Here is a 24,801-nt window from a genome sequence, read left to right on the forward strand (position 1 = left end):
AATATATCTTCTAAATGTATCTAATACAATGAATCAGCACAGTCTGTGGGTAAGTAAATCTACATGTGTGAGATAAACGTGTTTTTTCTCAAAAAGCTAACCCAGAAAATAAGCGGCTTATAAGCGCCAGGCAACTAACGCTGACAACCCAGGAGTCGCAATAAGTGGAGTAACAACTCTGAAACGAAACTAGTCACAGACAATTACAATCATCCACCTGCAGCGTTAATAATTCTGTAAAATCTAGCAGTGCCACTGAGATAATAATGCAAAAAGAAAATACTCGTGTGGCAACAAACCAGCAACCAAAATTGCACTTACGTGACTGAAGGAAAACTTGAAACGAGTTCCACACGAATCACTCTGGAAGGCAACGGGCTCTGACTGACAGGAATTTTCTAGTGAAATTAAATCGTGAAACAAGCTAAGGATGGGAATGGGGACTGAGAGGGTCAGGAAGTGGAACTAAGAACTATGATAAAAATAAGGTTTATTCGCAAGTAATAGAATTTTCAGAGCCAGGTTCTATGGTAACCAGGAACCGTGGTAAGCGTTGCACTGCTGCTGCAGTCACAACGCGAAGCGCGGACCTCCAGGGGGCGGGGCTTAAAAGGGAGACTGAACCTGATGCATAGACCAGTAATGTTAGTTTTAAGGGCATTAAGCAGGCGGCCATGATAGGGAAGCAGGAAGGTCTAATTCTAAATGAAAACAGCCTTAAACCCTCTCTGAAGCAGTTACCAACCCATGCCAAGCTAATGACCAACCCTTCAAGGCTTTCTTATGGGAATTCACACTTAGAGCCTTGCCTGTGATCATGACAAAATCCCAGCTTTATTAACATCCAAATAAAGCAGGGACAGAATATTAGCAAAAAAGTATTAGAGCTCGCGATTAATTCAATACAAACAATGACTTAAAACTTCAAAACTCATAATTGCTGACATCACAATATAATCTCGTAATACGGGGAGACTAGGGATGGGTTAAGGGGATTGACTACATACACATTCTATGAGTGTAAAATATTTCATTGGGTTATGACAATATGATGACTCTTCCTGAGACCACCTCTTAATTGATAACAATAAAAAGACATCATCTCTATGATAAGCTATTGGTAGGCTTAATATGTAATGGGTGGCACCTCTAAATTGGTAACAGTAAAAAGACATCATCTCTATGATAAGCTATTGGTTGGCATAATACGTACTGGGTGGTCTAACATCAGGGCTTTTAATTGGCTCTCTACCAACCAGCCTTGGGCAACTGACAGCATATCAAGACATGAGCCAGACAGCATTATAAGGAGAGAGCTCTATGCACTGCATTCCTTTCAATTAAAGAAAATACTATCTCTCTTTTCTAGGCCATGAGCCAGGGTTATCCCTTTGTATGTGGCCTTGTGTCGCGCTCGTGTCTGGGTGCATGTGTAGGGAGTATAGCAAGTGTCCTATCTGTGTTTGTTGCTAATTAATAGACAGTGTTCTTGAATTATGGGTCAAGTGTGATGAGACCATGTTTGGAATTAGTTCACCCTGCATTTATTAGTATTTTAGGTAATATCGCTGTGAGTGTTATGGTTTCTTTTACCACTGGGGACACTCTTGAGCTAATCTTCATGGGGTCTTTTGGCTTATGATTGTCCTGTACCTGGCTTGCAAAGGCTGGTTGTACTCTTAATTAATCTGAGAATATACGGTTTGCTCTTGGGAATCACTATCTGGTGCTTTCTCTCTACCGTTCCTATACTCCCTTACTCATGGCAACATTGGCTTGCTCTGCTTAGCTACTGTCTAAGCACTGCATGGATCTGTATTTGTTATTTCAGCATTTTGAGTTCATTTAGTTAGACGGCTGTTGTGCCTTCCATTTTGGAACGATGGCTGCTCATTACTGTTGCATTTCTGTGTTAGTGATCTATATTTGTGTGTTGTTCATGTTGCATTCAGCTTATACATTGCTTATGTTAATATTCTTCATGTTGAGTGCTTCATGTCTAATGCATACACATGTATTGTCATAATCATTAGTTTTGCCACTTGAGATTGCCTTTGCAGAGCCAATTATTATCATCATCAATAAATGTATTTCTGCCGCAGCCATGACAGTACATTAATGACACGTACCAAACAACAATAAAATAGGCATGTCAAGCAGAACATCACATTCTAAGTGATAGCAGCAGCAATAATAAATGCGAACAAATAAAAAACACTTCTTACATACCAATCATAATATACACAGAAAATGCATCAACACAAGTCAAGCACAATCGGACCCAAGTTTTAAAACTGCTAAAAGTACTAGAGCTTCCCAAATTCACGAGCACATAAACCGGGCCATTAGTTGTTCATAAGAGACCATTAACACAAGGGATAATACATGAAAGAGTGTTTTAGGAAGCAATACTGACCCAAAGTTTTCCCCTGTGTGATTGGATAAACACTAAAAGGATAGAACAATAACAGCAACCACTTGGGTTACTACTCCTAAGGTGGAAATGCTATCACAATGAACCTCTGCAGTATGCCCTAATAAGGTAGGAGCATTACAACCCAAGTCCTATGATTATAGGAGGATAGTGCAATGGTTATCATCCTATTTGCTATGGATTTCCAATAGGGCCAGAGCATTCCACAAGTTTTGAAATGCAAATGATTTCAGCAGGGGCTTAAGGAAACAAGTCCTAAGATGATTGTAACAAGGGCATAAGAAGAGACAATGCTCTGCATTATCCCTATACAACTGGCATTAGAGACAACTTATTATTTGTGAGTGGTTGAATCCAATTTTGTGTTATTTAGATCATTGTGGAATTGTCCCCCTCTATTGCCTAAGAGCTATCATGCAGTTACTGCAGCCGGTTGAGACCTTAGTATAGACTTGCTATTTGTGCAGCAAAATTTATGCTGAAATAATTAATTATATTCACTAGGAACTGTTTGAAGTGCAACTCCTCTGCAATTCCCTGTCTTTCAATGCATAGACAGAATCAGGTGTAATGTGGCAGGGAATTTCTTTTTTTACCAAAGTACCTAATACTGGAAAATAATACACCTTGAGCCCAAAAATATGAATAGACTGAAAGCATTATACTTAGGATCTGCATGCATCTGGATTAAAAGAACTACATTCATGTTCAAGGAAAGCCACACACTCACATCGATAAATGAAAGAAGAACTCCATATTCATTACAAGCCACATACACATGCATGTAGATAGCTGCAGCCACACATTCAGAAAACATAGGATACATGTGGACTCAGAAGAGAACATATTAATACCTGAGAACATTACCTGCCTATACAAACTTACATCACCCAATGCAAACCAGTTATCTTTTGCATGTATGTGGATTTACACATATGCTAGCCGGTCATTGTTTAAATGTCAAGTGGCTTCTACATAGTTAATACATTGACTAAATCATGCCTGCATATGGGGGTTGGTTAAGTGTAAAGATATCTTGATTGTTATGTTTCCATTAACTGTCTCCAATACCGTACTTGTCATGGAGCTGGAGAAAATCAAATATTTACCCATACTTTCACTGTGTAAAATAGTTTTATTTAGATATTTGTTATGTGCTATGAAGAAACCAATGCTAAGTAGAATGTTAGAATACCTAGTATATTTAAGATTACCATAATATTTAGAGGAAGACTGCATGATTGACAGTGGTTGTCTTTCTGGACTTATAATAGTGAGATTCATATAGGCAGGTAACTTGTTGTTTTGGTTTAAGAATTTGTTTTGTATAAATTTAATATTACAGTGGTCTCGAGGGTAAAACTGTAGACTCAGTACTATCTTCTTTTATTAAATACATTTAACATTATGACTACCTCACTGTCTGTACCTCGCCCAGAATTGTGCAGTGGAATTGTGTAAATGAAAAGGTTAGATTGGTGTGTCATGTCTAAATGAGACAATATCAATAAATATAAAAAATACTCAACTAACTTTATTAAGACAAGTAAATAGTGCCTCTGCCAATATAAGCCAGTATCCCCATGCAAAAGCACCATCACATTGGCTTTGCCAATAATGCCCATAATCTAACTGTAGGAAAACATGTCCATAATGGCTGTTCTGTATTAGTGCATGGTCCCCACATCGGAAAACCTGCATTGGCTCTGATCGTAATGCAAGTAATAATGCCACATGATTGTAAGAAAACATTGCTTGTTGGCTTTGCCAATATAGGCCTGCACACCACATAGTTACTCTTACATTGGCTTTCCCATCCCATAATGGCAGTAATAACAATGCCTTGCCATTGTAAAGAAACATGTCCATGCTGACTGTGCTGGTGTTTGCCAGCATCCCTGCATACACTCACTCACATTGTCTATGCAAGATTACTATAAAAAAACGTTTCCCTGCTGACTTTGTAAGTGTAGTCCAAAAAGCCCAGGTAAGAACACTCATGTTGGCTTTTCCTCATAACGGCAGTAATAAAAATGCAATTACACTGCAAAAAAACATAACCATTAATCTGTGCCTAGGTAGATCAATATCCCCACCAAATAACACTCATGTTGACTTTAACCATAATACTAGAAACCATGTCCATGCTATATGCACTCAAATATGCCTGTGGTCCCACCCAATCACACTCAACTCATTAGTTTTAACGCTCTAATTTCACTTTCCAGAGTACTGTTAGAAGCTGTTTCCATTCTGCCAGGTTCCAAGTTTCACTACCAGTGCATTGTATTTTCTCCGTATTATCCCTCCATTTGCGTGCCAATTATCAGCCATCCACACCCCTGCCATCCCCCTCACACACATTTCACTCTCACCCGCACATGTATACTGCTGCATTCATTCACATGCAAAAACATTTGCATTCGAAAACATTCACATGTGAAAACATTCACAAGAACACTCACACATACCCATCACATGCATGTGTGCACACATACATACATTTTTAAACACGTGCACAAAACAACGTGACTCTTGCCTTCTCTCTATGCCTCATCCCCCGCTGCCTCACAATGGTGCACATGGCTTGCTCCTAATCTCACAGAATCTCTGGCTGTCAGTGAGGTCAACCTCTGCAGTTGACATTGAATGAGCAGTGGCTGACCTCTCTATAGAAATGACTTTGGCCCAGCTTCATTTGCTTGAAGAACTTAAAGGTTCCCTGCTGAAATATTTAATATATACAATTCAGGATATTTGCCTTCTCAGGATCACATCACCAACATAAATAACAGTCTGGTTGAGTGTGGCAGATGGTACTATCACAATCTTGTTCTAGAAAGAATTGTGTTTACAATTTGACTCTAAACCTATATATGTTTGCCTCAAACAAGAGGAGTGGTTCCCTGGTACTCCCCACTGTTGTCACCTTAACAGAAATGGCAGTGTCTGGGTAGCATTTGGTAGACATCGGTGTGAGTGTTCTATAAATGAATGGCTGTTGAATGCACAGATGGATGCCTGATTTATTTCCTGATTAAGTCAGTTGTCACTTTAGAAAAAGTAGTAATGTGTGCATATGTAAATGGCATTTTAATCCCAATATATATATAAAAAAAAAAACATGAACATGATGCATACTCATTCCCGGTGTAGTTATGCATTGATCTCACTGCCAAACTATATTGAATGCACCTAAAAAACGATTACATCTGGAAAACGTGTGGTTTCACCAACTGCAATTAAAATTAGATGAATGCCTAAACAGTGATTATTTATCTCTTCTCCATTGAGGTGTGTACTCGCTGGCAAATTGGAGACATTTGTGCAATAAGCTGTAACAAATCACTTGGTGATTGAAGATGTGTCTTGTAAAAGTTCTTTATTCTATTGCAGATCCCTGGATGTCAGTGCCAACCAGCAAAGACACGTACACGTTACTTCAAACTCTGATCGGCTCTAAACACTGGTTAGTGTGGTAAGACAAACACTTGTTTTTTTCTAAAAGCATACTGCCACAAATTTTCCATGAAACACTGTAACATTTCATTATGTGTTCCCGTTGGATTGATTGCTCATGGTGACAAATAGAAAAATGTCTACTAGTAACAACTGCACCTATACATTAGATCGTTATGAAATAAGCAAGATATATTTTAAGATTTAAACAGTTACATTCATTTAAGTAGTACATGTATCTGTTTAAGGGTGCTATGTATGAAAAAAGCACAGAAATGAGAAAGAAAAATGAAAGTACTAGAAGAGTAATTAACACACTGACATAGTTAAACCTTTCAGAACATAGTCACACAAGAGAAACACTTGATTGCTATTTCAGAGCTACTTCAGAAGTGTAAGTAAAACATCAGTAACATGTACACACTTCATACAATGAAATGAAGGTTAACATAGTTACACCCTGAGAGGGCTCTAAAACCAATTGAAAAGCTTTCAGTAACTTGAAATGATGTTTCATATTTTGAACATGGTGCATTTTGCTTAAGTATAAATCACAAAACCAAACTGTTTGCATGGCTGATTCACTTCTGGAATTATCACTTCTTCCCTGACTGAAGAAAGGAAAGCACTCACTGAAGAGGAATACCGAGTTATGTTTTTCTTGTTCAAAGATCTTCCATGTGAATGTCCATTTGGTATCTGCAGGTCTGCATGAAAATATCGACCACATGTATTTGGTTTTTCCATGCAGTTGTACAATGTTTTAATTGGGTGACATCTAAATTTTGGGAATTTCCACTCACCCCAAATCACCCCAAATCAGGCCTACTCAATTTTTATTTATTTAAAAAGTCATTTTTATAAACCTGGGAAGCATCATTTAACAGTACTGTTTCTCTCTGGCTGTTCTTTTAGGAACAAATACCACACAGGGTTGCACCAAAGGTATATTTATTGAAAATACTCCACCCCTTATTCAATAGACATGTCAGTATTTCAAACATCATTCTATATAACTCAATTTTAAGAGTGGCTACATGACATTTCTGTATATAAATCGCTTGCAAAAAGAAAAATGTATATTTAAAGTATATGTTTGCCAGGTTCCCTTGAATGGTATTTGTATTGCATTACTATGTAAAAAAAATACATTTGGAACTTTTTTATGAGAAATTTAAAATGGAAATAGGTGGCAGTTAAAACCCCTCTCCCTATTTCCTTCAGATGTTCAGAGCTAGTAACTGCACCCTGTTCAGTGAAATAACCAGGGCATGCCTTCCATTACATTATTCCTCTAGGCAAAGTGACATATTATATGGCTTCCATTTGTAGTTGGCTATTACACAGAAAAGGAGTCAAGGATCACCCAATATATACATCATTTGGTTCTAATCTATCCAATCCAATACTTCAAGAAGCACTTACACTTCTGACATATTTGCCAACTTCCCAGGATTAGTGTCAATTGATATGCCCCCAGTTATTACACAAAGTAGAGGGTCTGAGATTTAATGTACTGCCCTTTAAAATATACCTCCCCATAGCATGATATTTCCCCTTAGTACTGTACTCACATAGGAATTGCTTTTAGCTGTCTCATAGACAAGAGGGCATGCTCATATGGACTGGTTCACCCCCTCTGGTAACAGCAGGGCATTAGTCAGCAAGATGGGTCAGCTTCCCTCCACAGCCTGGTTTCTCTCCATTTGTATTGGGCCTGTCTGTTCCCTTTTTCCAGGGAGGAAAGCCGGGGGTTAAATGACATGTGAGCCTCTCTTACAGTGGTCTGCCAGTAATCCAAAATGAGCCCATGGGAAGACAGGCTATTCTATTCTCCTTTCTATTGTTATCTTTTGTTATTTCTATATTCTTCTTCCAGTCATTCTGTCAGTCAGTCCATTAGTGAGTGTGAGCATGTGAGTCACATTTAATCTCTGTGTTTGGACTTTAATAGATTAAAAATCACTCCCTTTAGAGAGGAATACCATTTTTCTATGTTGATCGGCGAGTCTGTGTGATTGGATAGTGTACCAAAATTGACAACACACTAAACAATCCCCTTCATACTTATTGACAAGGGCATTCTAATAATAAATACTACTAAACTAAGTTTCCGTCCGATCTGATGTGATGTCATTGTTTAGATTTTTACATTAAACAATTTTCATTTTCTAAAACATTACATTCTTTACATGTGATTAAGTTACTAATTAGTTTGCCAGATTACTGACACTCAGGCGAATCAAATAATGCGATTTTCATCTTAGCATGACATATGATGTGTGTGTGACAATGTTTGCTTTTCATTCACTGATACTTTCACTCAACAATCCTATTCCCATTTCAGAATAATGGCCTAGGTTGTAGGGACACTGTACTATATGAATCACTAACGTGTGATGTGTTTGTGCAAAAATATCTACATTAATCTAATTTGCATAATAAAACAAATATAAAAAAATATCATTTTACATTAAGCTAACAGAGTTTTTGAACCGGAACAATACAAAAGTAAGTGTCTGCACGATTCCTATCAGAAGATATTACAGAACTTATATAACGTGCCTGATTTACAAAAGCATTTTACAATGGCGAAATCCTATTGAAATTCTATTGAAAAAGGCTTTGTAAATCAGGCCCATAGTCTCCTTGTTTCATCAGAATGTACATTTTCTTTGCATTTCCTTAGTTCAATTGTGAAATAACGTTTGCTAGAGCAAATAGTACACCACAGAAGTAGATTTCCAAACTACTACTTGACAATTATTTTTATTAATCAGATTTCAGTCATGTGTGAAATAATCCATGCAATGCAACCAGCCTTCGCTAGTTTTCCAGTTGGAGATATGGGCCTCATTATAGGTTTGCCGGCATGCCACCAGAATACCGGCAAACTGGCCTACCATTTCCGCTGCCTGATATCCAGGAATGTCTGGGCTATTACAGGTGGTGGAAAGGGTGGTAAATCCCCATCCTATGAAATCCTATAGGACTCCATGGAGAGGATTGCTGGTATTTCCGGCACTGGTAATACTGGTGACGGAAATACTATCTGTTTTTTACCTTTGGGGCCTGATTTAGCTCCAGCTCTTGGCTGGAGCTACATCAGGTAACCCCCACAGGCAAACCTGTAGTTTACCAGTCCGGGATAAGTTCCAGTCACGGAATTACCACCACTTTTACCCACATTTTTCCCAGACCAGCAAACTTATAATGACCTGCACAGTGTTTAATTAACTTGTGGGTGTTTTAAATGGTGATTTGATGCATTAAACATATGGAATACATGTACAATATCTTAAGTAACTTTGAAAATTAAAGATTGTTGAAGTGCTTAAAAAATGTTGAAATTGTTTGCCAAATGGTGCTAAGCCCTTATATTGGTTAAATAGGATGTGTTTCAAAAGGTTTCAAAGACATTTGAAGTTTATTTATTCATGTTAAACAAGTTTTAGGATTTTCGCAAAATATGAGAAAAAGATTTAAAATACCTAGTGCAAATTCTTTAGATATTTCTCATGTTGGTTAGCATTTCGTATCAACGGTGTCAATCTCAAATACAAACCCTTAAAATTACACACATGTTACAAACAAGTGGATTTGAAAATAGTGTAGAATTTTAGAGGGGTTTTAAAACAGGTAGCACTTCTTTTGACACCCACATCTATTTCTCTGTGTGTACCTTTTTTCGATGATATTGACCTTCTCCAGAATTCTTGCCTTTGGTGCAAACATGCATGGGGACATACTACATAAATCTCAATCCCTCTATGGCTGATAGTATATTTTCTTTCCTGCTTAATTATTTCTACCAAGGCTTCCAATGTCTACCTCTTCCCCTCCCTTCCTGCTGTCTTCTTCCTGTGTGGCCCATAGCTTGGTTATCAATCCAACTTTTAACATTGATTTAAAAAATAGCCTCATTTGCCAGATATTGTCAAATTCAGCAGTTCAATTTCATGAGAGATACATCAGTTCACCCCTCTACAGCCACAAAACCCTGTTAGAGCCTCTGGTTTTGTCCTAATGTAATGATAGTGCTTGTTTTTTTTCATCTTCCATCAACCACTTGTTCAAATTCAATTTATATTTTACACTTCAGTTTATAGCCCTTCATGTTCTTCACACTTTGAATTATCCACCACAGAGTCAGAATACTTTAAAAGGTATGTATTCACCATTAATTAAACGGCTACATAAACTTTGCCAGCATCTCCTTTCCATCTCTCTGCTCAATTACACAGCATTCTGCCTTCCATATTATATGTTCCATTCCTTGCTGGCATACTACACACACCCTTTTCATCAATCACTCACATAATCTTTAATATGACCAGGACGTCTTAATATTCTTTCATACATTCTCACTGTGGGCCTTTCAGGCCTCATTATGTCCTCTCTCTTCTCTAGCATACTTTCCCTATTTTGACCACTAATTTCCCATTCCAGATTGTTCCATCTTCTGTTGTGACAGCTCTGTGTAATACTTCAAAAAGGTCTGGGAGCCCCTCCATTGAGAACAAACAAGGCCAAATAACCTGTTCTATGGGATGGTGCCCACTCAGGAGGGACTACAACCATGTTTTAGCTCACTGTACCTTTCACGGAGAAGAAATATCCATTTGCATATCAGTCTTTGTCCCACCCACAAGGGCAGTGCAGCACCAACATGCTAGGCAATTATCCTCTGAATAAGAATACCAACAGCAACCCCAGACACATGTGTTGGCCTAGTCGGGCTTCATCGGTGAGGTGAAGCTGTGCTTCTCTAAATATTTCTGTGATACTATTGATTTGGCGGTGGTAATTCAACATGCACTTGTGCTTATACAGTTCCCTTGAAGGAATTCTTGAATTTATCTGGACGTAAACTGTAGCCCATTATCAGTCAGGATTTCATCAGGAAATCCTTCCCATTTAAAGACATCTTCCATGATGTCAATTACCTCTCTTGTCGTTATATTTTTGGTTATTCTCACCTCAACCCATTTAGACAAAATGTATATCAGTACAATACAGAAACAGGGTATGCCTCGACTATGGATTGGACCAACTATATCCATGCCAACCCTTTCCCAAGACCCGCAGGGATACATCATTGGGCTTTATCTTCTCACTTAATTCACATGAAATACAAATTCGCAATCTCCAAATCCCAACAAGGGCACCAATTTTCTGATCACACATGTTGTTTGGGTTTTAGTGATACCTTGCTGACCCTCATATGCCACTTGTATGATCTTCTCCCTTACTCCACGCGGAAGTATCACCATATTACTTCTCATGGCACACTCACCAACCACTCTCTAATGAGCAATAAACCTTCCAAATGTGTTCCCGATATATTTCCCTTTGACACAGACCTTTTCTCTGCCATCTGACTTTTCACTCTCCACAGCACTTCATCCTCTTCCGAGCAGGTATTTCAATCATCTTTTGAAATCATTGTCTGTTCAACAATCAAAACACAGTCTACTTCTTCATCTTCATCATCATGAGAATTGTCCATGTGCTACGAACCATGACAAGCAGTCCACAGGTATATTCTCATTCCATCTGACATGTTCTACATCGAAAGCATATTCCTGGAGTGACATCACCCATGACATTACCCATCTTCTTTTTCTCTAAGAAACTCTATCTAAACCATTCGCTGATAGTGTCTCGCTAGGGTTTAAAAATGCATGATCCAAATTCGCTATCCTGTAGGATTTAATAATACTGTTAAATAAATCTGCAGATTTATCTTGATTATTCAGCAGGTTCCACATTTGTGTAGCTGATTTCAATACTATGGCTTGCAGCATTTTTTCTCCATTTTGTTGTTTCTTGTTACTCATTATTTGTTTGATGTTATTTCTATAGTCAGTTTTTAGTTTGACTCTTTATTCATATTGTGTGACTGGAGCGAGAGCCCTCATTGCTTGATGCAATTTGAGGTCCTGAATATTGGAGTCATTAGTATATGTATGCTTAAATTATGAGCGACTAGCGCCATAGTTTATGTGAACGATTTGGTTCATATGTTCAGTCTTATTTAATTCATTCAACTGAGGGTTACCTAGATGCTGTGTTAATAGAGCAATCTTGTAGGGTTGCCAAATTAGATGTTTTCTCCCTGAGTTAAGACTAACAGTTTGGGTATTGTATTCTGGGGAATACGTGGAACATGGACACCATTGTATTTCAAGGATAGAATGATCACTTGATAGATGTGGTCTTATGGTACATTTTGATACTTTTTTAACAGCATTAGAAGAAATAAAAATGTAATCCACTGTTGAATATGTTGAACCACTAGACCAGTTGGTAGCTAGCAAGGGGCATTGGTTAGTAGTATTGTTGAGCATTATAAAATTCCTACATTACATTAGTAGCAGCCATTTGCAAGCTCGCGTGGGAGACTGATTGAAATTTGATGCCAAGTAATTTGTATTGAGATCTCCAGCTATGATGACAGTCTCAATTGAGGAGTCTAGGAGTGTACGTTCTAACATTGTCTCAATTTGATTAAGATACACACTACCAGAAGTGCCTGTTGGATTCCAGTATATATTGAGGATTGCTGAGTGCGGATAATGAGCGTGGTGTGCACCAGTGGGTGATATTCTAACCAGTTGAATGCCTGAATGGGGAGAAGCCCAGTCCGCAAGATGGATTCCAGTGTCCATTTTTACAGCTATCATTAGTCCTGCCGCTGGGCCCTCTCACACCGCTTTTCTTGCTGGGACCCAAGCCATTTGATGTGAAGACCCTACGGGCTGTACTGTAATCCAGGTTTCGTTAAGCAGTACTATGTCATAGCAATTCAAAACATCTGCTTTTTCGGTGAGAAGGTGAGAAAACCCTTGAGTATTCTAACATGTGAGAGTGCACAAATGTAGGACTGGATTTTTGTTGCGTCATTGGGTCTCTTATTAGTAGCTGCTTCTACAGCTTTTAGTAGCCATGTCCATTAAGAGTTAGGTAGGGACGGGGGAGGTTGTTGGGGAGGACAGACATATAGTGATGTAGTGCATTTACATCTGCAACAGGTTTGTTGAGGATTGTTAAATTCCTATTTTGTGTCTTGGGCAGGAGCTTGAGGGATGTGCATTTGGTCTTTGTCAGTAGCCAGAGGAGGTTGGTATTTTTGCAAATGAATCTGTAAGCCGCGAGATAATAATTCATCTTTATTTAACCATACTAGGTTCTTGACAATTCTAGATGAAATGGCTACTTCAACTGTAGCAAGATTAGTTTGTTTGATATATTTAACAGCATCATTATCTTCTGTCGAGATATGTTCTGGAGCTCGGATAGATTTGAAAATGGCTAATAACGTGGTTCGATTAGGGAAAGGATCATTGGACAGGCTGTCTAACATTGTTACAACTAAACGGTCTGATTCTGTTTTGGCAGATCCAGCATGTTGAGTGGGTTTGAAGCCTACATAGTGGCAACCCGGGAGCTCTTCCTATAGAGTCAGTATTTTGGGTCCTTTTGGAGCCTATCAAGATGCTTGGGGCCACAATTCCTAGAGATTCAATATGATGGGCGGGTTTAGAATCCATTGTAGGACTAGGATCTAACTTTCCTACTTTGTTACATAGGTTTGATTCATTAGATTGATGCATATTTTGTTCACATATTGAAGAAATGGTGGTAAATGGTCAGCGTACTTATAGATCAGCTCACCTTTGTGCAATAGTTTTAAACTTATGGGGTTCAACATCCAGGTTAACACAGAAGGTCTGTTTAATTCTATTTGTCGGTGCTTGTGGATAGTGTAAGCTCTGATGAACAATATCAATGATCGGTAATGAAGTTGTTGAGTATTCTGACAAATTCATAAGATCGGCACTGGCGCCCCAATCCAAAGGAAAAATAGCATCAGATATAATTAAACCAGAATCATTATTAGTCATATTAAATGCAAGGTTATTGGAGTTACCTTGAGTTTCAGAAGTAGAGTTCCTCGGAGGGAGGACAATCATTTTAGATGGCATTGGTTGTTCAGGCATCTGGGATTCCTCTTTATCGTGATACGGATGAATTGTTATATGCTGGGTTTTAGGAAGAGTTAGATCATTTATACATTTCTTAGGTCCTCATCACAACTTCGGCTGTAATCCTTAAATCCGGCGGTAGCGCTATTACCGCCGGATTTAAGGGTCCGCCGAATCAGGGCTTCGGTGGATTTCGCCCCAGCTCTGAGCTGGGGGGAAATCCGCCGAAAATTCACGCTATTACCGCCGGCGGGAAATCCGCCGGCGGTATTAGCGCGAAGATTCCCCATTGAGCCCAATGGGGAATGGGGCATTCCCGAATGGTCTCAGTGGGGAATGGGGACTTACATTACCGCCGAACTCGTGATCCGGCGCTATTAGCGCCGGGGAGTTCGGCGGTAGGGCTAATACCGCCCGCGCTAACAGCGTTACCGTTACCGCCCAAGTCGTGATGAGGCCCTCAGTCTTTTGCTTAGTATTCATTTGGTTTTGTGGAGGTTGATTTTTACTTTTTTAATGTCCAGAGGTTAGTCCAATCCTTTTTGGGTGATTCAAAAGGCTGAAGAAAAGTCAAGATGAGACGACTGCATGGAGCTCGGCGAGAATTCAGGGCAGCAGTTCCAGCTGTCAGCACTCGTCTGGCACTCCGCTGTGTGGGCGCGTTGATGCGCACGTGCCAAGGTTTTTGTAGAGAAGTCACGTGATTGTGGGCGTGTCCAGAGGTTAGACCAATCCTTTTTGGGTGATTGAAAAGGCTGAAGAGAATTCAAGATGAGATGACTGCAAGGAGCTCTGGGAGTATTCAGGGCAGCAGTTCCAGCTGTCAGCACTCCGCTGGCACTCTGTTCTGCACGTGCACTGATGCGCACGGGCCCGAGTTTTTGTAGAGAAGTCACGTGATTGTGGGCGTGTCCAGAGTTTAACCCAATCCTTTTTGTTGCGATTCAAAAGGCTGAAGAGAAGTCAATAAGAGACGACTGCATGGAGCTCGGTAAGTATTCAGGGCAGCAGTTCCAGCTGTCAGCACTCGTCTGGCACTCCGTTGTGTGCGCATACAATATATAAGCTGCATACAAGATCTCTCTCACAATCTTCCACATTATCCTGCAATATAGATTGTTTTAAACTGCGCGACTCTGCGTATATTTCTATGCTGCAAGATGATGTGCAAGTGCGAACATCATGGTCACATACTCCCACAATGCTCATTTTTACTTACAGACAACTAATGCCAATGGTCAGAAAACCAATTATAGCACTACTAATATTTTGGCCACATACTGGGCGTATGATCATAAGGGAGCACACATACGATGTTTACTCACGTATGCTATGCTTCTTGTTCGGTGGCTTCAAGTATGACTGTTCCTCCTGCCCCCATACCAAATCCCAGCTGTCTTTGGAATATCTCTTTCAAATATCTCTTGTGCGCCCCGAGTCACACTGGCGAACGGCGCTCTATAAAAATTGCAATAAATAAATAAATGAACTCCCTGTATCATTGGATCTTTCGACATTCCTTTTGATTTGTGTTGGATGTTGCGTACTCGGAGTCATTTCAAATGTATTGACATACAGAAATCATTGTATATATACAAACTAGATGAATGGAAGGAACGCCAAAACAGATTTACAGAATATCCCTTCCACGTGGATAACCATGATGTATTTTAGGGGGATGCTTGGGAAATTGGCAGAACCCTTCTCATCCGCTTATAACATCTCTTCGTTTTAATCACCTGCTGGCTCAGCTGTCAATTTCTCATGGTCAGATGTGCGGGAACTCTACAGCACAATTCCTAATGAGAATACATGCAGGGCAGAGACAGGCGCACCCAGACTTCTGTACTTGACAGTCAGCAAATGCCAGGCATCTGGAAGGATGTCATGTTTTCGAAAAAAAGAATTCGAAAATGCATTATGAGAACATTCTCAGTTGTGCTTGTCTTAAAGTTAAGGGAGTGCTTGGCACACTTATTTCAATCTTTGCCTGGTTGAAAAAGGAACCCACAGTAGGAGTTGCAGTTCATGGTGTTATGACTGAGACAGCAGCGAGACAATGGTTGTTTACCGCCTGGAAAAGTAGGGCTGATTCAGAAACTGTTTTTCAATAGAAAGATCTTACTGAAAATGGCTTTGTGAATCGGGCACCAAATGTTTTGAGGTCTGGGTGCAATATCAGTTTCATACTTTGTTCCTATTGCAGTGTTTTTTTCTTTTTGTACTTCACAAAGCTTTTTCCATCAAATTGATACTTTGTTCTACCAAACTATAAAGAACCATAATAACCACACTTTTAAATTAAATATGTACTTACTAGCACAAACAGCCAACTCCTACCATGCACACTTTAAACACAACTTTACTCTCCAGCTCTCCTTTAATTACTAAGTAATGGTAAAAGTTATATGTTTAGCAAACTGTTAATATTTGATCTTATACCTAATTCCCACAGGGGAAAACACTTTCTATATTATTTTCAACATCATGTACATGTTTTTCCTGCTGTGCTTGTCCTCCATGTTTTAAGCTGCTTGCATGCCCTTTTAGAGCAAGTGACATCAGAGGAAGAGTAAAAGTGATGTCTGCAGATGTAGTGTAGGAGCAAGGGGGCAAAGTAAAAGGATGCATTACATTTTTTTAGTTTACACTAACCAGGTACATACCTACTAATCATGCCCCATCAATAGTAACAGTATTGCCAGTAGTAGGTCTACTATTATAACAGTAATAACACTACATCCAATATGAGAATGACTACTACCACCAGTAACAGAGCTCCTACCAGCTGCAGAAATAATATATTAGTACTGCAGTACTTGTAGAAGTACTACTGTTACAAATAGATGTGATGCTGCTTCTACTACTACTAATGCTAGTACTAGTGCTGCTACTTCAAATGACTGGACATGGAAGTTGTTCTTCTACTGCTATTAGCAGTGCTACTGATATTGGCATTAGTACTACTACATCTGGTAATACTGTTACTGTTGGTGAAAGACTCATATTAAAGTGTTTTTGTGTAAAGTAATGGAAGATAAAACCTTTTAATTTGCTTCTTTACTGATATTTACTGAGCACCAGTCATCAAATCTAGCTGGTACTCGTAAATCCGATAGAACAGAACTGGATGTAACTGCACAACGAGAGAGTATCTTCCAAAAAACAGTGGCAGACTCAACGAGACATAAAGATGACTATAGACTTGCAAATTGCTTAACCCAATAAAGATTGGGAATAGGGCAACTCCACACCAATGACATTGCCAAGCAGGGAATGACAACCTCTATCACTGTAATCAGAACAAACTGCGCTAAACAGAGAATCTCTCTCTGAGAACCAATGCTCCGAACCTCTAGAATAGATAAGTTCAGCTCAGCGTGCACTGGATGGTTATCTGAAATAGGGGTCTCCCACCAATCCGCACAGAAATTCACACATACTGATATGCTCACTCTCTCCTCTACACCAACAAACAATAGAATGCAGCTATACCCCTCGATAAATCAGCCTAGCTGCACACATAATCTCATACACAAGCTTCACCACTGCCAGAATGCAAATACTCAGGTCCACAGCCTTGCTGCATAGATTCTACTGACCTCACACAACTACGGCATCATGCCCAGCATTAGAATGCAGCTACACACCATGTAAACCGCTATGGCTGCACACTTGTTGAGTGCCCCCAAGCACTATTTACTATGCTACTATCTCTCCATTTACCTGGACTACGGTCCCCAAGGGCGTTCAACCCACATGACTTTGATATCATATCAGTGGCATATAAGGTGCTATACACATGCATAATAACATAACAACAAAGAACAAAAATGAGATCAGGAGTGAGAAGGTAACAACAAACAGTGCACAACCTGGGACTGGGATAGTGTGTTTATGCCAAAGCAAAAAGTAGCTAATTAATTGGACAATACTTCTGGGGTAGAAACATATATAAAACCAGTTTTAATCCATAAATATTTTAAAAAACAGTTAGAACCATGAGTACAGAACACACATCATACAATCAATATAAATGACAACATAAAGGTGCAGTTATTAATCAAAACACTTCTAACAAAACAATATTACCAAATATTAAAAAATGTGCTTTTTACTGGTGACACCTGTCTTTCTAGCTTAGAACTGGTAATTCAAATTGGTACGGTCTGGAAATGAAAGTCATATCACTTGGCGAATTGTCTTAGTTGTAGTGTCCATAATTTTCAAAAACAGTCATTGTAATAATCCAATGTCTTATGCTCAACATGGTTCAGTTCATAGAACCCAATGATTGGTGAACCTTCTTCAGGAGCTGAATTAAAATGTGTCACAATTCATCCAATGGTCCAATTGATAGAACCCTTAGCTAATTCCCAAAAGAGAACCTAATGTCAAATAGGCCTTTGGTTATTCAACTGTGGTTACCACTTGTTGTATGTGGTGGAGTTCTCCCTCTTTACGTATAGGTAGGCGTCCAACTCGTGAAAGCGGATGTGTACCTTGAAGAGATCTATAGTTATTGTCAATAGGGACACCTTTTCAAACTGCCTGCCATCCCAGAGCTTCAGTGTAGTCAGAATTAGGAAACCATTGAACTCCATTACAACACAGGGCTGTTGATTCTTTGCAATGCAGAGAGAGACAGTGATAGTCATATAACTAGTGAATGAAGGTGGCGTCTATTCATGCGTAGGTTCACCATAGGCAGATAACTGGCACAATCACACCATAGACCCTGCTACCTACACCCCCATCCAACCTGAACTACTCAAGGTCAGGCAGGAAAGAACCAACTTCTTGTGCAATGACCCTCAACATGACTTTCGAATCAAGGTTGGGCAGATCAATTATCTATGAGCTTATCTACTACCCCTGCCATCTCTTCTAGTCCACCATTTTTTCTTTCTCCTCAACCCTGACAGCACTTTCAAGTGGCATGAATGCCACCAATTAATTCTGTACAACAAAGCTACATACATATATTCACTCAGCACCCAATGTATTGCCATTTCAGTAGTATCGCTTAATAGGACCAAGAGACACACAGTTCTGGGACCATGGTATTTGTTTGTTCATATAATAGGACAATGTGTAAACTGATTTATCATCAAGCACTGTTGCGTGCTTTGCATTTAAAAAGTGTGGCAGCACATATTAAATGAAAAATCTATATTTTCACGAAGTTTCCATCTCCTAGTTTAACACTTTATTCAATGTGGCCCCTCTGTAACTCTATCAGTTCTGTTCTTTTGATCCACTGTTATTTCAATTTATCTCCAGCAGAATCTTCTTCTTTAGCCAAGGGATCATGTGTTCTGATTTCTACTGACCACATTCTCCCTTCAACTGAGAGCTGGTGAGCACTGTGACAAAATTACTGTTGCTCTGTAGGAGTACAAGGATAAGAACTGATTTCGGAACTTTCCAGGTGTTCAAGATGGTTTAAGGTTTGAGTTGTCTATCCCAATGAGTTGAGAAGACATAAAGATGGTTTTAATATATGATCCGAGATGGGTTGAGTCAACATCAACATGGCTTGAGAAAGTGCTCACAATAGGTGGTGTCAGAGTTGCAACAGTTTGAGTTGCACATTCCAATGGATTGGCTTTGTATCAAGATGGGCCGAACCATTTGCTTGAATATGGATCTAGTCAGTGTCCAGATGTTTTGATGTAATTTCATCCAATGGGTCAAGTCAGTGTTGAGACAGCTTGAAAATCATAGAATGTTAAAGACAGTTAAGGGATCTTGTGGCTGAATGCCTTGAAGGTGGTTGAGTCAGCTTTCATGCGGTTCAATGCACAAAACAGAGGAATTAGCTGTTTCTTTGCTTCCATGTTGCTGTGGAACATTGTCAAGCTTCTCAAAGTGTCCTTCTCTCCTTCCTAGCCCAGATGGTCACCAAAGCACACTTACAGGTGATGCCACTTGCAGTAGGCAAAGTCTTGGGTAGCAGTGTCCAGGCAGCAGGCGGGCTTTGTTCAAGGAGCAGGTACTTCAAATGTTCCTCAAAGTGGTTCAGGGGAGCATCTGACACAACCCTTGTCAAGCTTTATCTTGATCTCAATGGCAGGCTGAGGCCGTTGGGCAGATTTTACATCCAAAAATGCTCCAGTAAAATCCTTCTTCTTCTGAAGTCCAAGGATTTTGCCAAAGAGGATTGGTCCATTTCAAGCCTTCTGTAATGGTAAAATCATGTATGCTGTGACAAAATACTTTGCCTGGTTATGTCATTCAAATGGTACTTTGTCTGCTGAACGTTTGGACATGGTACAGGATGTTTGGGTATCCTAGAAATTCCAAAGGTGATTGTGCCTCTTTCCTGGGTACAACTCCTCTGCTCAGCTGTCTAAACGTATTCCTCTCCTTTCTGTCCCACAACAAAGAGACTCCAGTTATTGCCCCCCACGTGTGATATCCCCATTGTGTGCATTAAGCAGGCAGGTATTTCTTTGAAGCAGTGGTTGCCACCTTCCCCATGTTGTCAGACTCTGTTCCTCTTGGATGGTGTCCAGCATTCCCAGAAAAAAAAAACAAAATGAGCCCCTAGAGCTGCACCAAAAATACTATTGTTAGCAGAATCCAGCCACAGACAGTGATACACAAAACTCCTCCACTTCCAGGGGTCAGAGTACATCCAGTGGAATACAAATACTTCAAATGGGATTTGGCTATATATCTCTGTCAATAACCAAAAGTACTATATTAATCCAGTTATAACTTTATATGTATTTATCAATGGGCCAACAGTCCTTGGGGTGGCAATATTTCATATATGTTGAACCATGTGTGCCTACTGTGCAGAGCAGCCCATGGCAGGAATTACTTTAGATTCCTGCAGGCTTAATTTGAAGTATTTATTGTTTGGTTGTTAATTGCTTATACAGCAAGTAAAATACTGTTTCAAAGTGCCCACGGGGTGAAAGGAGGGAGCAAGGGAAGTGAAACACATTACAAAACACAACATTTAATAGCACTGGGAGGAATAAAAGGAAAACAGACAGGCCTACTATGCCTTATGAGTATGCAGAATGTGCAAGTGCAGCAAGGAAGAGGGCAGAGGGGGTAAATGCTGGGGAGTCCCAGCTCATGGGTGTGTCACAGCTGAAGGGCTAGGATTGTTGAGTGCTACACGGCCCGGAGCAGTGTTAGGTGTAAGTGCCAACCTCCAGGGTGGAGGGTGTGCCAATGCAAATGCTGACGGTAGACAGGAGCTGTGCTGATTGGGTATGGGAGGTTAGGGGCCAGAGGAAACATAAGGGCCCCAGACACCAATCACAGCAATGGTGGGATAGAAGAAGGGAAGGAGGAGGTAAAGAGGAAAGTCATAACGAGGTTAGGGAATTTAAGAAAGTCCTGCTCAAGGCGCAGTGGTAGGTAGAGGCTGTTCCATAGGAAGGAGCTAGCTGAGGAATAGAAAGACCACCTACCCTCTGTTTAACAAAACACTTTACACACAACAAGTTGGTGCCAGCGGAATGTAGTGGTCTAGAGGGAGAGTATTCAGTAAGATAAAGTCAAAGATACTGTGGTTCCTGGGCCCAGAGAGCGGCGTGGGTGATGCAGAGGGATTTGAATTTACCAGGAGCCAGTGAAGATGTTTTAGGGCAAGAGAGATGCGGTCCCTGGGATTAAGGCCAAGGATAAGTCTTGCTGGCCCATTCTGGATTAGCTGGAGAGGTCGCAGAGTGGAAGATGGTAGATTCAGGAGGAGACTATTGCAATAGTCAAGCCTAGATAGAACCAATGCTCGGGTCATATTGAGCCTCTGGGGGAGAGTGAGCAAAGGGAGAATTCCTTTGAGAAGGAAGAGCTGAAAGTGGGACTTCTTGGCAATGTCCTGAGTGTGAGGGAGGAAGGAGAGAGAGGAGTTGAAATGACTCCAAGGTTTTTGGCTTCAGAAGAAGAAGCAGGGGAGAGCCCAAGGAGGAAGGCCAGAGGGAAGAGAAGTAGTAGAGAGTGGGGGTCCCAATGGGAAGGATCTCAGTTTTACAGGTGTTGAGGCAGAGATCATTAAAGGTTCACCAGTACTGGATGGCAGATAGGCAGTTAGGGATGATGGAGGGTGCAAGAGGGTCAGCAGGAAGTTTTAAAAGGAGCTGTGTGTCATCTGCATAACACTGGAAGTTGAAGGAGAAGGAGGAGAGGAGGCGTGCAAGCAGAGCAAGGTATATGTTAAAGAGCTAAGGGTAGAGGATAGAACCCTGGGGGCCCCACAGGGGGAGAAGGAAGTAGGTGAGGAGAAGGTGTCCAGGATGACTTGGGAAGAGCGGTCAGTAAGGAAGGATGTCGGCCAGTCCAGTGGCTGTTCTGAGATACCAAGGGTATCGTGGAGCCTTTGTATGAGGATGGGATGGTTGACTGTGACAGAGGAGATATAAAGAAGGATGAGGACAGCTGGGAAGTTGGAGTCCAGAGATGCAAGCAGTTCTTCATGGGTTTGAACAAACATAGATGCCACTCTTTGGATGCCATATTGACAATCTGCATGGCAGTTGCTAGAGTGTTAGAAGACAGGGCACAGTTAAGCAAACACATATACACTATGTTTGGTTTTGGCATGGAGCATTAAGAAAGTGAAACCCAAGGCCTGATTAGCAGAGCTCACATTCTGAGACAGAGTTACCAGCATAGTTTTGTGTTACAAAAATCATTAAAAAGCTTCTGATTACCTACTTGTGCAGATGGCTTTCTGTGACAGACACAAACTATACTGCTCTTTGCAGGAAGGCAAATCACCAAAGCGCTTCCTGTTTTTCCACAAACCGCAGTCTATCCTCACCCCTATATTCTATGCAAAAGATATTAACATGTAGATCTACCATGGCTTAGTAGAGATCACCCCTGCCCAGGACATCTTGCTATGTTTCAAACTTAGTAGCTGGTAAAATACAGGGCAGCTAAAATGTTTCTGTATTACATTTCCTAGCAAGCCAGTACTACTCCGGAGGTGTTTTTCGCTTTTACTACAATATCCATATTAGTACAAATGGGGAACCGCAATCTGCTGCTGCATGTACCATAGTACATGGCCATTTAATCCCCCACCTAAAAGTCTGAAAGGCTGGAAAGGTTGAGTGGTTCTCAGCTGGAGGAACAAGGGACTGTTTCTTTCTGCATAGAGCTTCACAGATGATCCCCATATAAATTCCACAAGGACTACCCGCAAAGCAAACACATACAAAAAGTTACACGAATAGAGCAAGGACACGCCATCATCCTTAATTATGCATTTCCCAATCCTTGCAACTCTCCCCCTCCACTGTTAGAAGACACTCACTTGGTTTAAGGAATAGTGGAAAAACCCTGGAGCACATTACTGCATTTGGGGAAAGACAGAAGTAAACTTCCAGTGTCAGTGAAGCCGCCACAGCACATGAACATCTGGCCACTAAGGATACAGTGACATTAATTATCTCCAGAATGCTTAATACAGAGACAGAATTCACACAATTATACAAGCAGGTTGATGATGAATGAAGGTGTGCAGCACATACAGCCCACAACAGTGTCAGCGATACATTGCTTATGTCTGGCCATATGATGCTGCTAGCCCAAAACTTAAAACACGGCAATGGTTTTATGAGATGATGTTAGGCAGAGATCAGTCAAGAAATACAGTGTATGTCAATGTAGCCTAGTCATGCACACAATCAAATGCAAGGGCAGCTACTGTCATTGACAACTTTGGAAAATGTAAAGGTTTGAACCAAGAAACAATTTGTTGAAGCAAATCCGCTGTTAGGGCACCATGCTTGCAAAAATTAATAATAGATTCAACATCTAAAAAGCATGAAATGGAATCTGCTGGTAAATATGAACACCACTTCACAACCGGAGTGAGATTCAAGCATAATAATGCAGATTTTAGCAAATAAACTTCAACCGGAACAAGAAATGTTTGGTGATCTCACCAAAACCAATTATGCCCTGCATTCCCCAACTGGGAGGCATAAAAGATACTGCAGGTTTCAAATACAGGGATGAGCCAGCATCCTTTTCCTATGCGGATGTGCTGTGGAGCAGCATTTGCAGCCCACATTTTACATTGATCCAGTTTGTGATAGGGGTTTGGTATCATTCCCACTCAAAGGTAGCTCTCATCCCTTTTGGGTAATCTAATATCTGCCTTAAATTCTGGTGGCATAGTGGGCCGGTTGGCACAGGCCTCTCTGGCTGTCATGGAGTTCTACAGCTGACTACTCTTTCTTTTCGGAGCTCATGCTCTGCTTTCTAGCTAATTTGCATGTTTTAAAAAGCCCATCATGCATAAAGTGACAGAAACATGGTTCTCAAGATTCAGAATAATAATTTTAATCAGAATATGTTATTTTCACCAAAATCACATGTTCAAGTAGAGAATTATTTAAACAATTACTATTGTAGGTCAATATTGATGTTCCATACGTAGGGCTAGTTCTCATTTGACACATCCCTTCGTGACACATGCAATTCACTGTGCTAATTGAAGCCAGGGGGAGGGCCCTGGTGGTTGTGAGAAAGGGAAGGGAAACTATCACAGCATCTGTTCAATCCAAAATTATATGTCAAAGGATGTTGCGTGGGTGGAGCTTGCTGGGTGTTTACAAAAAAACACTGAGGAAGAAGTGAGAGTTTAGGATAAACTGAAAAGCAAGAGAGCCCACACAACAGAGGAGAAGCAGATTAGGTACCAGCTGTATGTATACGATGGGGAAATCTCTACAAAATGGCCTTTTACAAAATCAGATCACCTGACAATGATTTAGGAGAAATGTGCAGACTGAAAGGAGAGCTTAACTGCCAGAGTTCCTGAGGTAAATCAGTGCTCCTACCTATCCTGGGCCTGTGAAAGACATGGACAATGTGAGTACCTAAACCCCAGGATTATTTAGACATGGTTCCTGACAACTTATTCAATCCCAGGTAGAATTTGAA

General features: G+C 40.3%; 1 protein-coding gene across 5 annotated transcripts in view; it reads left to right on the top strand.

The window, feature by feature from the left end:
* Positions 1-24,801, top strand: part of TRPC4 (transient receptor potential cation channel subfamily C member 4) — a 1,757,650-nt gene that overhangs the window by 324,909 nt on the left and 1,407,940 nt on the right. For 3 of the 5 annotated variants that reach the window (XM_069639399.1, XM_069639402.1, XM_069639398.1), the window contains exon 2: positions 5,831-5,912. The gene's annotated coding sequence lies outside the window, so the exon portion shown is untranslated. The remainder of the gene's footprint in view (positions 1-5,830; positions 5,913-24,801) is intronic. The other 2 variants (XM_069639401.1, XM_069639400.1) reach the window with 1 other exon arrangement.

The sequence above is a fragment of the Ambystoma mexicanum genome, chromosome 7q (assembly GCF_040938575.1).
Source record: "Ambystoma mexicanum isolate Mex_15411 chromosome 7q, UKY_AmexF1_1, whole genome shotgun sequence".
In the NCBI taxonomy this organism is placed as follows: Eukaryota; Metazoa; Chordata; class Amphibia; order Caudata; family Ambystomatidae; genus Ambystoma; species Ambystoma mexicanum.